General features: G+C 39.8%; 1 protein-coding gene across 3 annotated transcripts in view; it reads right to left on the bottom strand.

The window, feature by feature from the left end:
- The window catches only part of NFYC (nuclear transcription factor Y subunit gamma), a 59,420-nt gene extending 43,786 nt beyond the window's left edge, over nucleotides 1-15,634 (bottom strand). Inside the window, exon 1 of one of the 3 annotated variants that reach the window (XM_072974676.1) lies at nucleotides 15,434-15,634. The gene's annotated coding sequence lies outside the window, so the exon portion shown is untranslated. Of the gene's footprint in view, nucleotides 1-3,497; nucleotides 3,752-15,433 lie in introns of those variants that run through there. The other 2 variants (XM_006215847.4, XM_072974675.1) reach the window with 2 other exon arrangements.
- Nucleotides 15,635-16,733: the final 1,099 nt, after the last annotated feature.

Below are 16,733 nucleotides of genomic sequence, written 5' to 3' on the forward strand. Positions count from 1 at the left end.
ACAAATAAGCTCACATGACCATGACTGCTGTTTTCAAACATACACATCCTCGGAACTAGAATTTTATTTGGAGAGGCCAATGCCAATTTTGCCAGACTTTATTCTGTCTAAACATGATTCCTTCAATTCACAGAAAGGAGGTAGACACCAATACTGACTGACCAGGCCTGAGAAGAAGTGACTTAATAGGACAGGAAATCAAATAGATCACAAAATATCCACACACACCCTGGGTGCGGGTAGGGGAGTTCTAAAAATAGATGACACCAGGCATGTAAAATGGGTGAGAAAGAAATCCCCATGGGTTCCCATCATTTACCTTGTAAATGTATCCCACAATAGGTATTAACTGTGAGAAATTTATTCCCACATTTATATTCTGATGAGACCAATTATTTTTTTAAGTCTTCATCCCAACATTTACTAGCTTACTACTACTCTGCAAGCTGTAACTACCTCCCAAGTTTGAAAGCTGATGAAAAGAGATCACATGACCACAAAGCAAACAAAAATGGCTCCTGTTTATAAATATTTGGTGCACAAACTAAAAATGTTAACTCCTGTTTGGTAAACATCTGCAACTATTACAACTTACCTGCTTATATTGCAAATCTTAGTATCCAAATAGAACAAGTCCCCAGTTTCTATTCTGAGAGGTTCCTAAATCTAACAAGGGTTTAAAAAAAAAATCAGCATTCCCCATTTTATCATATTCTAAAGGGCCCTTAATTTTTGACAGAGGGGTTAGAATTCTTCCATAGGAATCTTGGTAAAGGAATGTTAGATGGTCTCAGTGTAAGCATTACATAGGGTCCTGGCAGCATAAGCAGGAATATGCAGGTGAAGGCATGTGGAAGCAGTTTAAAAAGAGATGTGTCGGGTTAAACAAACTCTTTTGTAAATATTAAAATTCTGGCATTTTCTTCTTTGATGCCACACCTAACTTTACAAGCATTTAACCCCTAGTTTGGATTAGTAACAACCAATTTTTATATAGCACTTCACAATTTGCAAAACACTGACATACATGATCTCATTTGAGACTCACCACTAAATAGGAAGGCGCTATTTTTAGGTCCCATTTTTACATGTGAGGAAGCTGACACTAAATGGCTGACTTGCCCAAGCTCACAAAGCTGGTAACAGCTGAGTGGGCCCTGAACACAGGTCTCCTCCTTTTGCTACTGCACAATGCTGCCTCAAATACTGTAATCAGAGTAAATAAATGCCCAAATCTCAGACCCCATCTAAGCCTCCCCTCACACACACACCCACTCCCCAGTCTAAGTTATAGTTAGCTCTAGGGCTTTGCTCCTTATGGAAGTAGAATTTTCTTCATTTCTCTGGGAAACATTTATCTGGCTAAAGTGTTAAATAAGGAGATCATAGTAACACCCTTCAACACACACTGGAAAACACCTCAGTCACCAGGGCTCTGCACAGGCATGCCTACGTGCTATCTTCCCAGGCGGTAGGTCAGAGCCTCCGAGTCCATGACCCTGAACAGGTTAGGAACCCAGGCAAGAGGCAGTGGCTAGACATCTTTCCAAGAAGTTAAATCCACAAACTTCTTAAAGAGTTTCACCTAGGCTGTGAGCCACTTACCTTCTGCCTCCCCTGCTCCAGGCCTCCTCCCAGGGCCAACAGGGTCACTCAGTATCTACAACTTTTTTAAATCACATATTAAAAACTAGAGTAACTGATAATATGTAAGTCAATAACTCATAAAAAATAAAATTTTAATTAAAATAATTATCTGTTAAAATGTATTCTTTAACACATACTCCTTTTTCTTAGCACTTAACTTCCCAGAATGACCACTTGCCCTTTTTTTTCTTTTTTTGAATGACTGTTTTCTTACCATAAGCATTCCAATTCCCCAAAAGAAGTTTCACAAACATAACTACTCTGAACTCCTGAAATACCATTCTTCACTAAGAACCCTCCAGATTACACAGAAGACAAGGTAGCATGCAAGGAATCTGAATCTGTTAGGCAGTTCACTCCACTATCATACCAAAAGGATTTAAAATTTTTTTGCTGAGGGGAGGGAACGGAACGAAGAAGAGTGGGAGAGAGAATGAATGCAGCCCCATTGTCTTACTGCTTGAAAACTCCTAATTTGAATCTATAACATATTCTTACTAACCACTGGACTTGAACATCAGAAGTACAGTTTCTTTTCATCTTAAACAGAGCTTTTCAGTCCAAATCTGCATAAACAAACTTTGTCCTTCAATCTTTCAACTCCTTGGCAGTTTTTCAAGGTCACTTTTGCGAGCAACGACAGAGGCCTGAATCTAGTAACTTTGACTGCTACACCACTCCAATTCCACGAGCCCCAAATTTAAACCCCTACCGATCCTCTCAGGTAAATCCTTTCTTTACTCAAGGGGAAAGCAAACCAACACCCTCCAAACTTCTCCTCTAATAGGGCCTGCTCCTTTTCCCTACCCAGAAGCTGAGTGCTGCCGGCTCACTGTTCCGTACTGAGTCTGCTGCAGAAATGTTCCAATGACCTTCATTCCAAATTTGCAAATAAAAGGAAAACAAAGAATTGCTTCTTCAAATCAAGTGTATTATAGATTTTAGTATGTGGGATAGAAGATTTCACTTTCACAAGAACTGGCTGGTTACTGATTAGCCAGCAACCTGCATTAGTTTCATATCCCTAAAGAGGAAAAAACAATATCAAGGGCAAAAGACAGGGTGCCTGTACTTTCAACTTTCCTACTCAGAAACTGCACAGGTAAATTAGGATTTTAAAGATTTCATATAGAAAATGAAAAGCATTTTGTTCACATCATTTTAAAGAACTAAATCAACACCTAACAAAACGTGTAGAACTGGTGGAAAAAGATTTGCTCTTGTCATTGCCAATACAGTAGAGATGTTTCTAACCAGCATTTAAGCTAAAATGTGCATTTTAAAACAAAGATTGTTAATTAATTGGTACTTACTAGAATCTAGAAGCAGACAGGTAAATCAAGAAAGTTATGGGAGAATTTCACACTGGCATGTGGGCCTTCACCATAAGAACCTGCATCAGTGCAAATTGTATTTTCACACAAATTTAGAACAGCAATGGTGTTGCTCACACCTCTGAAAACACAGATGTCAACAAAGTGCATGGCAATAGATAAAGTCTTATAACAACTCAGCTTATTTTGTCGGAAAGCTTCAATGCACTTGAACAAAGGAAAATTATTTGGAAAACAGTTAACTTTACCGAATGCAAAGAGAAAGTGCTTTGCTTCTGTGTGTCCCTGAAAAATGATTAGCCTTTCTTCATATACCTGCTCCAGTAATACTCAACTAGGAAAAGAAATCCTAGTTGAAGGGCATGCAAAATCTAAACAGAGCAAGGTATTCTAGGTGCACCAAAAGGTATGCATGGAATGTAAAGTGGCCATTTTCTGAAACAGTGCAACTTGTCTACACTCTCTGAAGCTAAACAGTTTCTACCATTTTAACACAAAACAAAGAATCAAACTTACCGGGAACTGCATTAATTTTACATGTAGTTATTTATATCTCCTCGGACAGGGAGAATTTAAGTCACTCCTATCCCTCCCCCCCAAAAAGGACGGAGGAAACAAAAGGCAGCAGGAGATGCAGAAACCTGAGTCTGGAATGTCCACTCCTGTGAAAGCCCGAACAGCTGTCCCCCCACCCCCCAGCAAACTATTCGCCATTTTTCTTTGTCTTTCAGCTGACCCCTGCCTCAGTGAAAAACTCCGAGGCTCCAATGAAGCCCTGCAGCCTCCTTCCACTTTAACAGTCAAAGGCATTCAATCTAGCATGCTATTTGACACCAAACCTTGCCTCCAAAGTGGTCCCATTGGCTGAGCTGCTTTATCAGCTAAGAACACAAAGCCATGATTGGCTGTTCACGTCATCAGTTACCTCCTTTGTACACTTCCTGTTTTAAAGTTACCTTGAGAAGCAGAACAGGGGTCAGATCTAGACTTCAAACTACGAGGAACTTAAGGCTTGGAAATGCCAGGCAAATGCACACAGCAGATGCAGTAGGGCCTCATGTGCTTCCAAAACAGAAGATACTGAAAACGTATAATTGTTCTGAAAATCATGCGAAAGGGTTATTACAGTTACCACCCAAAGGATTTCTTACTGGCTGTCAGAGTTCCATTTAAAAAATTTAAGGTAATTTAACTGCTTCTGATTGGCCATCAAAGATGTCTGTAAGATACTGCTACAGTATCCCATGGCAGTAAACCAGAGAAGCAATGTGCACAAGGTCGGAAAGTCTGACTAAACTATCTTCAGTTTTCTGTTGAGCACTAACAGAAGAGTAAAGAGAAAACTGTGTGGGCTAAATCCAGTGGCTCCAAAGAAAATGCAACTTCTTTAACAGTAACAAAGAGTGGTATCAGTGGTCATACAACAGTTTGCAAGATTTCCAAAAAGGTACCTGTCATGTCCACGGTAGTTTTAAAAGCAAAAATTACTACAGACAAATCACTTTACTTTGAAACACAAACTAATCTAAATAGGAAAATTCTGGAATAATTTATCAAGTTAGTGATAGGGACAGTGGCATTTCCGAGAAGTCTACCAAGAACCTCAGAGGGAAATATAATAATAAATGAGGTAAAAAAGGCAAAGAAGAGTGAACATCAGTGAGTATGTTGTTTAAAGCGCAATATAGTTTGATGGATTAACTCATTTAGCATGGTTATGAAATGTTGCTGATTAGCTCTTAATATAACAGTTTTGATATCATAAAGGATAAACTTTTCTACTACATTTTCAAGAATAAGCAGCAGGCCTGATCTCAGGAGAGATAGTCTAAAAGTACTGTGGTTACTGAAGACATCCTGGGGTGTAAAAATTTACGAGTGGAGGTCAAAGACTTCCTTACGGATTTTGGACCCAACTGTTTAGTTTTAAGAGGAGCCTCCTAATATGGTGAAAATCAATTAACATTTCCTTTTTTTTTTTTAGTAGTCAAATAGAAACATCTCACTATTATCTAAGGCCTTTAGCAATCTCCTTAGATCTGCTTCCTCTCATCAGAGTATCCCAGGACTAAACAACACAGCTGTTTTGACAGGTAGATGAGATATTTTCTAGAAATATCTTGGTTGATCTTACATGAAAGGTCATTATAGGCATATGAAGAGATTTAGCATATCCCTGAAATAGAAGCAAGGTGGTCTGTCCAATCACTCTGCTATAATAACTTCTCTAGGAGAAAGAGTGAGGATCAGAGAAGTTAAGCAACTGGTTCCTAGCCATACACACAGGATGCAAACTCAGGTCCCACGGAGAGTGGTAGTCTTTCCATGGCACCACACTGCTTACCAAGACATGAAGCACCTTGGGTACATTCAAATAAATTCTTAGGTATCACAGATACAGTCCTCGCTTGGAATCTATGGGGGATTGACCCTCAGACCTTCGTGTTTACCAACATCTGAGGATGATCAAGTCCCTTATATGAAATGGCGTAGTATAGTTAGCCCTCTGCATCTAAGAGTCCCACATACACAGATATGGAGGGCTGACTGTGTATAGGTAGCAAAAACCACTACACTCAACTTCATGAATTTAAAAAGTAAATACCTGACTAATGTTTAATTTGATCTGTTGGTTAGAGATCTAGCTAATGCAGCACTCTAAACACTGATACAAATTTTACTACTAAACTATTAGATATATTTAACCACCAGGAAATCACATTTATAATTTATAATGACCTGAAACAACTAACAACTAAACCATTAAAAAACAGTACACATTAAAATATCAAGGGATTGCATGGTAATTTCACTCTAGCATCTAAATAAGAGTTTAGTTTTGCTAAGAGGGTACATTGTGGGATGATCCCTGAAACTACACAGAGTTGCAGACATCGTAGTTCTTATCCGAAAGTTTAGATCACAGATTCTTAACAGCTACCAGCCTCAGAAGAGAAGGCAGGAGGACAACAGGCCAGTTGTGCGCCTTATCCACACCAGAGCCTCTCTTAACCCCACAACACTGAGGGTCAACTCAGCTGCAAGGAAGCAAAGAAGCTCATGTGAGGGGTGGGAGGCAGAGGAATATGAAGAACACGTTCACATCACTATAGTTAGTGTCACTATGGCAAAACAAATACTTGGGAGTCAGGCAGAGCTAGTTTCAAATTCTGACTCTTCCACATATTAACTATATGCCACTGGTTGAACCTTGAGCCTCAGTCTCCTCATCTGTAATTTATGGGTATCACTATCTATACAACAGAGCCACTGTAAAGATAAAAGGACCTAACATATGTAAAGTATATTGTACTGTGTCCAAATGAGCATTGAAAAAAGGGAAATTGCTAAAAGTCATCCAACCCAAATTCTTTGTTTTACACAGGGATTAAGGTTCAGAAAGGCTTATCTCCTTAAGGCCCTAAAGCCACTATGAAGAAAAGTCTCTGTTCTATCTCCAGCATACCCTGCAACTGTACAGAAAGCAACTCCTGAGCCATAAAAGGAAGTGTGGGAGGACTACCAGCTGCTACTAAAAATCTTCCCCAGTTTTTATGCCGGAAATCTATGCCTTTCACCACCAATCCTGGCTGAGGTCTGGTTATTGTTCCAAAAGCCTACCCTCTGACTCTGCTTGATGTACCAGATTAAACCAAACATGTCCCTTGATACTTTGTGAAAGCCTTTGGCATAGTTTTTATTAGTTTTGGCAGTTCGCAAGAAAAACACTTCAACCCCTATTTCTCATCAATAATCACCTTAACAGAATTCAAGCCACCAGTGGAAAGAGAACTCCAATTATTCTAGAATTTCCAATTGACAGCCTGACCCTCTCACTTAGGACAGCATTCCCTTCTCTAGCTTGTCATTACTGTGATCTAAAGCTTCATGGGATCTCTGGGATTCTAATTCACATTCTTTGCTGGTCCTGCATCTCAGCAGCCATTTACACCAGACAATTGAATTGTATTGCCCTAAAAAACACCCTGAGACAAAACCAACGCATCTGGTTACATTAGCCAAGCTTTAATGCTTTCAAAGACGGCAAAGTGGAAATGGATGCTCTTAGAAAACTGATTTTGAATCACAACTACCTTCTTACTAGCTGTATGACTTCAGCCAAGTTACTTAACCATCTACGAGATCATTTCTTCATGTGTAAAATGGAAAAAATAACACCAACTCACAGAAGTGCTGAGGCTTAAATGAGATAAGTTAAAGCACTCAGCATTAATACTTGACATATGGTAGGTGTTCAATCTTAAGTATACACTTGACTATAGTACTTTTTACATATTATAATTACTTTTTACCAAGTGTCTATTATCAGAGAAGGGCTTCTTGAAGGCAGTAACTGTGTCTTACTTATATCCACATATATCCCCAGTGCTGGGTACATAGATATAAATCAAACCTGACTTTAGTCATAGTGTCAGTGAAATAACAGGGAGTAGTGGGCATTGAGGAAAACTGGAGAGTGCATGTCCCACCTAAGGAGGCAGCTCCAACTGATGAAGGTTATGGGGGAATGCTGGTTCACTGCAGTAAGGGCTTCAGATTCAAAAAAGAAGTAAAACCCAGATCCTGCACACAAAAAGTTGATGCTAGCACAGCTCTTGATCTGGCATCCTGAAGAATAACTAAAGATCCAGAGTTACAGCAGAAGTTGGCCTCAACCATCATGATAACTCCTGCCAAGGACAGAGTCTTGCTCAGTACCCCAGATTACCTGATCCTGGAGGTTACACTGTATTCCAGCTGAAGCAAAAACAGCAGCAAAGAAACTGGGCTCTTCGGTGGCCTGAACATTTTATTGATGGTGTCCTTAACTGACCCCTTCGGACTAGTAAGTAAACCTGGGGGTCTCAGGAAATATCAGAGAAGAGACTCTCTAGAGAAAAATGAACTTTTCATATATTGAGATGGGGATATAAAGCCATATTCATTTGACTCAAATTTGTTGTGTGCCTTATTACATATTAAGCTGATGAGATGGATATATACAGTAGTTTGTTTTGCACAGATGCTGTTACAGGTTAATGGGATAGAGTTAAGAACACCTTTAATCCAAGCACCCAGAATCAAGCAGCATTAGTATTTGGGGTTATATACTTTAAGTTTGTCTTATGTAAATGAGATACAAGGTTGAATTAGTTCCCTCAATATTAGATAATACCATACAAAAATATCAAACCGTTCTGTAATCTCTTCTCACCTAAAAAAAGTGAATAATTTTCCCTATCAAATATAAACCTACATTATTTAATTAGCTCCAAATAAATGAAAAATTTAAATGTCTTCAATTCTAAAATATTTTAAGTAGCATCACAGAGAACATCCATTATGCCATTCCTTGTACCACTACCCTCATTATCTCTTCCAGAACCCCTGCAGCCGCTTCATAAATAGTATCATTTTGTCTGGCTTAAGAAAAAAAAAAAAAGAAAAGAAACCAGATTGTTTTAATGTTAAATCTCTCCATTTTCAATTTTGGTACAAATTTTTTAAAAATTATAAGCAGATCAAAGACAACTGATGGCTGCCACGTTGTGACTTCTGACCCATATCTTTCACCTGACTTGGTCCTGAACAACTATTAACTACTTCCCAAATCAAAACCACCTTCAAGGTTTTAAAAAAAAAAAAAAAGTGTGTTGCCACATTTTCAAAAGAATCTGACAAACATTCTTAAGATAATCCCCAAAGAAGTCCCAGAAACATTCTGAGTAATGCTAACATCATTAGAATAAGGAACATGGTGCTGATACTCAGTAAATGGCTGCTCAGTAAATGAATGAATAAAGTAAACTAATAAATGAGACCATAAGAGGATTATAAATTCTGAATTATTTGTTTTTAAAAATAAGTTACATTCTCCAAAGCATAAATGAAGACCAATGGATGAAGAACTATTCTAGAGAGACCAGTGGTTAATAATGCATGTAGAGTAACAATACTGTGCCTGATAAACAACAAGTATTCCAAAAGATGGAGGCTGCTACTATTATTATTGTTACTGGCAATGGGACTAAATGATCTTTAAAAATCACATTCATCCCTAAGAATCTTTGTTACTTTGGAGACATATCTTACATGTTCCAAGAAAAGTCCTCTCCCTCTATTGGCCAAGCTATCCTATAGGCAAGAATTCATTTTTTTATTCACAAACTCTCTACACCAGAACTGCTCACCTGGTCTCCACATCACACCAGTCATAACATGAATGCTATTAGGTGTTCTCATAAACAGGATTCCATGGTGAAGTAAGTTTAAGAAACACTGCATAATGTATCCTTTCTCTTGAAGGGTATATGAGCACAGATGCTCTCAAAACTAATTCTGCAGAGAAGAAATCCATTTCACTCTGGCCATTCAGGATCCCTTTTCCATCCCCAGACACACTTATTAGCATTGTATAAGAACTAATGTTCAATGAACAGCTTGGGAAATGCTACTGTAAGCCAACTTACAAATTTTAGTGGAATGAAAAGAAGACTACAGGCAACTCTACTCTGACCATCTTCCAAAATGGTTGGAGTTTTACACACATTATGGCATTTCCCTTTTTAATGAAAAAGACATTAAATATCACCATAAAGAGCAATCCTCTGCCTCCCAAATTACTGCCTGCCAAGTATGCTTTGCTTCTTAAAAAGGCACCAACTTTGCCATTTGATAATGAGCAAATTCTAAGCTACTTACCTTCAGGGTACAGTAATAATTTCTGAGACAGTTAAAAATGACAAAGATGTTCAACAGCACTAATAGCATGTACTTTCTTTTTTCTCTTTTAAATGGACAGATCATGCCACCAGAGAGGAAATATGTTTTCTTAACACTGGGCAAAGAATCACACTTCATATAGATCACTGGACAATTTGCAGCTCCTGAGAACAGGGTTAACAGTAATCAGGAATTTTGAAAACCTTCAGTAACTTTAACAAATGTAAGCCAATGATAAGATAAAAAAGTATTCTATATTCCAGTATCATTCCCTATGAGTCACTGAAGCAGTTAGTGAAGCATTTAGTGAAGCAAGATCACTATTTTAGCTCATATTCATGAACATATTTAAAAATAATTCTTAAATCTGATTTGTAACAGTATACTGTTTATTTTAAATAAAGGGTATTCATTTAAATAGGACACCTTATAAACCTTGGACATAGAGATTTGAACCTTTAATTTAAATCTATTCTACTGGAAATATTCAAATACAAAGGTCCTGCTCTCTAAAATGCACCTTAAGTTTATCCATTAGAAAGCGCTCACTGTATTAAAAAAAAAAAAGGTACAATGGATTTAAAAGTAATCTGCAGACAAGTAAGAACTTAAACCAAAATGGAAAATATACCTCCCATGCTAAAATGAGTACAGAGGAGGCCTCACTGCTATCAGGTACATCACTGCTAAAACATGGAGAAGTGTGAGAAGGGTGTAGCAAATTTTGCAACCTGGCAAAAAATTCTGCAGGCAGGGAAATTTTTTTTTTAACTGAACCATTCCACAATGTTGTCTTTCTGCTTACTTCAAAGAACATATTACCCAGAAGACTACAAATCAAACTGACAGTCCTACTTCAACTGACAATTTCAACAATTAGAAAGATTTTAAATGCCTTATAATTCAAGCCTCTTTCTGAACACAATGATAAAGCTGGCTGTTCTGATTTCAATAATCATTATTATTTGGCAAATAAAGACATTTTCTTCTCATCAGAATCATAACCACTCAGCACCCAGGAATTAACAGAGGCGATGAGGAGACAATTTAACCCTGAAACAAATGATCCTATGACTTTGTGCATTCATATGTAATACTGACCTCACACTGATCCACTGGAAATCAGCTCCTAAACCACAACAACACAACTAAGGTAGACTATTTCATTCATGTCAAGTGGTTGCTCCCCCATAAAGAAATCTCACTGTACATAACAGAATAGGTAATTACAAAAGGTCTCCTCATCAGGGAAGCACTAATCTGCTGTCCGGGTAGATTTTATACTGTTCTAAAAAGAAAGTGATGTGTTGGCTCACTAAGGTCCACTCAGTGACAGGCACCTATCATCTACCACTGTATTTATTTTTCAGACATACTCTGTAAGACAGATATTATTAACCATTACTTTCCACCAGAAGAATCTAAGGTTCACACAGGTTAAGAATCTGACCTCCAGCTCACAGGGCGGGTAAATGCATTGCAGAGACAGAATTCTTTCCCAGCTCTGACGCCAACATCAGCAACAGCAGTGGCCCCTCTCAAAGGCACTTTTTGGCCCAAGTATTTTAAATCCATTTCCTACTACAATTAATCTACTTAAATTATGTTGGGTGCTTTGAGTCTCTGTGGGAAAATACTAAAATGACCTTGTAGCCTTCCTAACTAGTAACAATGCATGCATGAAAAACTGAATAAACAAAATGAAAAGAGAGACTGTAAGACATCAGATAACTCACAATCAGTTTGCTTTGAGCACAAGAAATAGAATGGAAAAGAACAACTTGCTGGCTAAGGAATGTTCTTCCTAGCTTGTACGCCTGAGGCTGGAATGAACCTCAAGAAGGTCATTTGTGACCCTCATCCTCTACTAGTCTCTCTCCTGTGAATGACGCAAACTTGTCAAAACACAAAAGGTGCCTTAGAGTCACCTCTGCCACCAAATCAATGCTTCCAAAGGAGAGGCAAAGCTGTCCAGAGGAATGAGCAGTGGCCTGGGAATCTAGTGATCTGAAATAAACTTGGCTCTGCCTTTGCATAGTTAAATGACCTTGTCAAGGTCATCACACTCTTTAGGGTCTCAGTACAAAGGACATGACTGAAAGGAATCAAAGGTCACATCCTAAGATGTACGAATTTTTCTATTTCTCATAGTATTCTATAGTGTCAAGAGAACACAGTGTTTAAGAGTAAGGGCTCCACACATTATGTACAAATTAAGAATTATGTTTGAATCTGGGCTCTGCCACCTACTGGCTGTATGACCCTGAGGAAATTACTGAAACTCCTCAGTTTCCTCAGTTGTAAAAATGAAGGTGGTAATAGTACCTACCTCATACTGTGTGAGGATAATACATATATTTATACCCTTGCTGGTTCAATATAAGCACTCAATAAAAGGCATAACTATGATATTAATCCTGAATTTTATTCATATTTCTTTAGTGGCCCAGTACTTTTGAACTTCGAGATTAGAGGCGAATTTCAAAACTGCCTCAAAAGGATACTTAAAATGGCCCATTTCACTTTGCTTCCACTTCTCTGTAAATGGGGATAAAAAACTGTATTTTTTCTAGTACAATGAATCAGTTTTGATCAAATAGAAAATGTGTAAGCATAAATGAAGTAACAATTATTTGTCATAAGGATTAAATGACATGGGCACAGTCTGCAAAGCATAAAGTATTAGCATGAGTTCTGCTTAGAAGACAAAACTGATGTTCACAAGTTTTTAGTACAAACTCAGACCTCCCGGGAGGTCAAGATTTCCAGGGTGGTCAATTTCAGATGATAACAAGGGCCAGCAAGTGGCCATGGGTTAACGTAGAATGTACATGAGCTAATGTAGAATGAAGGTGGTTCACTAGTAATGAAGAGCAGATACGCAAGAAATGCTTGATGAATAAAAAAAAAGACATGTGTGTATACTTGTTTTCATATCCTTGTCTAGATTTGCTAAAAAAGAAACTAAGTTATGGATGCCATAACATTCTTCATATTTGATTAACTTAATGACTGAGCCAAATGAAGCTGAGATGACCGATGTACAAAACGTATGGTGGAGCCCTATTTCTTCTCATACTTTTGACTCTATCTTCCACACTGCAGTGTAATTGCAAATACAAGGGCAGAAACCCTCACCTAATGGTATCAAGACACAAAGCAATTAAGACTTCCAATTCACCACTCTCCCCTTGAAATCTGATTTAAAGGTTTCCATGCAAAACTGGGATTGCAAATATTTTGTTGTGTCCAGTTTTAATCTTGCACATCGTTCAGGGTAAGCATATCCTAGAATCACTCCAGTTTGAAGAAGGCACTAGGCTTTTGGATAGGTCCCAGTGTTTGAAGACAAACATCCTAAAGAACTGATGATATTTGAAAAAACTCTCCAGTGAGCTCTTTACACCGTGCTCTTGGTAGTACCTCACTGGCTGGCATTAATCATTTCCATATATAGAAAAACTATGTCAGCAATATTCTGAAGCCTGGTTTTAAAGAATGCGGATTCTTAAACCTTCTGCACATATTTTCCCCATTATCTACCTGGGTTCAGAAAAACTCCAGTTTACTTTGTAAACCTCTCCCTTCACAACAGAAACCAAAGGATATGATTTAAATACCTAGCTGAAGAACCTATCTTCTATATGACTACTAGTCTGTGGTCTGAATCTTTGAACAGTACATGAAATTCTTATTAATTATATTCTCCCACTCAGTACACTCCTAATACCCAGAAGTCAAAGAAAGATGATCCATTGTGAAATATAAAACTACCTGGGAGTCTGAATAGTCAGGTTTACGTTGATAACATGACGTAGCAGATAAAACTACAGGCTCTGGCATCAGGCAATCTGGATTTGAATCCCACCTCAATCACTGAATGACACTGGACAAGCTACTTAAACTCTCTGATCTTCAATTTTCTCATCTGCAACATGGGGTGATAATTCCTACCTAACATGAATGTAACGTTAAATGTGTTCCAAAATGTTAATTCCTTCCTCTACTGCCTTCCCCTTTTCTCTTAAAAAGTTAGTTACATTCACATAAAACTGACCAAATCTGAAAACCAGTTTCCTGAAATTGGTATAAAGACAGAGAAGTCTAACATCCATCTAAAACTGAAAAGACCACCTTAGTCCAAAATAGACAAGGAAAAACAAACTAGGAAAATACAGAGGTTTAAACACAGGTTTAAACACAGAGGTGTTTCCATAATCCCCAAATCTTGGGAGGAGCAAAGGTAAAACAATCCAAGTCATTACAATTCAACGGAAAAGGAATGTACTTCCAACAAGCTGACTCTAACAACTCTCAGGAGAAAAGCTGTTTGAAATATGAACCACACAGAGTTGACAAGTCCTGTTACTTAAGACAAGATGCAAGTAGATATGTACTAAATTATTTTCATTCCAGGCTGCTTTTTTTTTAATGTTTTTAAGTGCATATGACGGTGGGTGTATTTTTTAGGAATATATAAAAAGAAACAAATGAGCCAAGACCCAGATCTATGTCAAGCTCTCTTCTGCTAAAGACGAACCTAACAATATCCATTCAAAAATAACTGCCAAGAATCTGATGTCTGCTGCAAAGAGTAGCTTTGGAAACTTGGAAACTAAGTCCTGACCTGAATCTTTCCTAGAGCAGTAAAACTTCACATAAAACATCTCAAAATTAGCTGCAGGGGTCCTGAGACCCAATAATCTATCACTATTTCTCTCTTAATTCCCAAATCTGAAAATATTTCCCAAAATGCTTCTATTTATTCACTCCTCTAGATCTGTCACTACTTAATGCTGTGCCTCCGAGGCTTGGCATTCAGTTATTAAGACTGGGCACATCTATCCCATAGAATCCCTCTCTCAACCTGGGTCTGTTTATTTCCTTCTCACACCAACATCCCAGGTCTGGTAACTGGACTCCAGGGTTCCAACAAAACTTCAATGTTTCAACCCTGGCACTCTCCAGCAAAATTCCTGATCTAATTCTATTGTTCAGATATGTCCCTAGAGCCCTGATGCCCTCTCCTCCGGTATCATGCCCTCAGATCTGGCATCCATGGACACCAGGGTCACTCCCCGTATTACACTCCAAGTGTAACACCCCTGGATCGCGAAGATTCTCTCAACCTGTAACTCGGGTTTCAGCGTTTCCAAGCCTGGCAACCCTTGGAACTTGCACGCCCCTATCCCAGGCCACGCATGTTCCATGGAGGGTACCTCTGGAATTAGGAGTGCTTCCCACTATGGGCCCTGAAGCATTTGCCAAACCATCATCCTCCTTCCCCCTTAAGGCCACTATGCTCGTCCCCAACCTCCACCCGACGCCTGCGCCGTAGGGGTCATCGCCCAGTAGCCCGAGCCGAAACGCGCGCATCCCTACAGCCTTCCATTCCTTCATCACCCCCCCCCCCCAGGCCGGAGCCAGCGCGACCAATAAGGTGCCAGGTCCTCGGCCTCCCCGCCACCGACCAATCACGAGCGAGCCCCCCCGCCGTCGCCCTCCGCCAATGGGAGAAAGCCCGCGGGCCGGGCCGCCAAGGCGCACGGACCCCACGAGTGCGGCGGCGGCGACAGCGGCGGGCCAGGCGAGAACACAACATGGCGGCGGGCAGCCGAGCGAGGGAAGTGAGGTCTCCACCGAAGGCGGGAAGCGCAGCCCCTCCCCCCGTCGCCACCGCTGCTGCTCACCTCTCCCCCCACCTCCCGCAGACGCTCCCACATACTTACACGCCTCTGCTCAGGAGTCCAGGAAAAAGCAGGAACCGCCCCCGCGCTCCTGTGGAGTCGAGCAATGCAGAGGCCTGGGCACGGCGGAGGGGAGGGGGAAGCGTGCGTCACGGAGAACAGAGCGCGCGCGAAGCGGGGGTACAAACAAGATGGCGGCCACGCCGTTTGCACCGTCTTCCCCCCCCTCCTTTGGCGCTTCGACTTTCAGCCTTAAACGCGCAGAAGCTGAGTCACTGAAATCTCGCGAGAATTGAAAACGGGCGGTGACCTGGTGAGACGGAACGGGAGGCTGGAGTCTTCTGGCCCCGCCCCTCTTAGGAGTTTCTGTGCGCGTTGCGTGTGGCTTCTGTAGGGCGTTCGTTCTATCCTGCGGATCTCTGCTTTGGTGTGCACACTTGAGTTTCAGGGATTAAGTAGTTTGTGTGTGTTTTAATTTGGGAGGAAACAGCTGGGGGATGAAGCACATCATAGGGATGCCAGATTAAGTGCACAGTTAAAGATAGCTACTAGTACCGTAAAAGAGGGGGTTTAACACCAAAATTGTTAAGTTATATGCTCCAGAATCACAGCACTTCCCAAAACGGTCACCTTGTAACCTTACGTCTACATGGACATTGTTTTTCTCACTTGAACGTGGTTTAATACTTCTTCAAAGACAGTTGGAAACTGAACTGCAATGAGCATTACATCTTTTTCATACTTTATCTCTCTAATCTCCACAACTGCTTAGTTCGAAGGCATTCGCATTATTTGTGTCTTACGGATGATAAAACTGAAACGCAAAAGGATTAAGTAACTTGATCATGGCTCCGCAGCTAGTAGGTGTCAAAACTCAGTTTGAATGGCCCCAAAACATGTAGATTAATGCATCATGTATTGAAGGAGTTATCTACAAGGAGACAGTTTGCACTAGGTAACAAGCACAAAGGGAAATGAGACTGCTCCTGCTGGTGTTTACCTCGAATTTTTAAAATGACCTTGAAGCCTTTCTGAGACTTGTGTTGCAGGAGTCCTCAACAACAAAATCAAGTCACAATTACTATTTCCTTCCTTTGAGTTTATGACCTTGGTGATAGAATAGTTGAGAATACTAGAATAAACCCTTGACTTGAACTCAGGAAAATAGCCTCCAAATCCAGCCTTAAAAAAAATCTCACTTCAGGCACTCAATGAATATTTGATGAATGAATGAACAAAACCTAACTGGTTACAAGACACCTGACTTCACTGAGTCTCGATTTCTTCATCTGTAAAATGATCTAATTCCTACCTTCTGGGAGTGTTGGGGTGATAGAATGAA

The sequence above is a fragment of the Vicugna pacos genome, chromosome 13, assembly GCF_048564905.1.
Source record: "Vicugna pacos chromosome 13, VicPac4, whole genome shotgun sequence".
Taxonomy (NCBI): Eukaryota; Metazoa; Chordata; class Mammalia; order Artiodactyla; family Camelidae; genus Vicugna; species Vicugna pacos.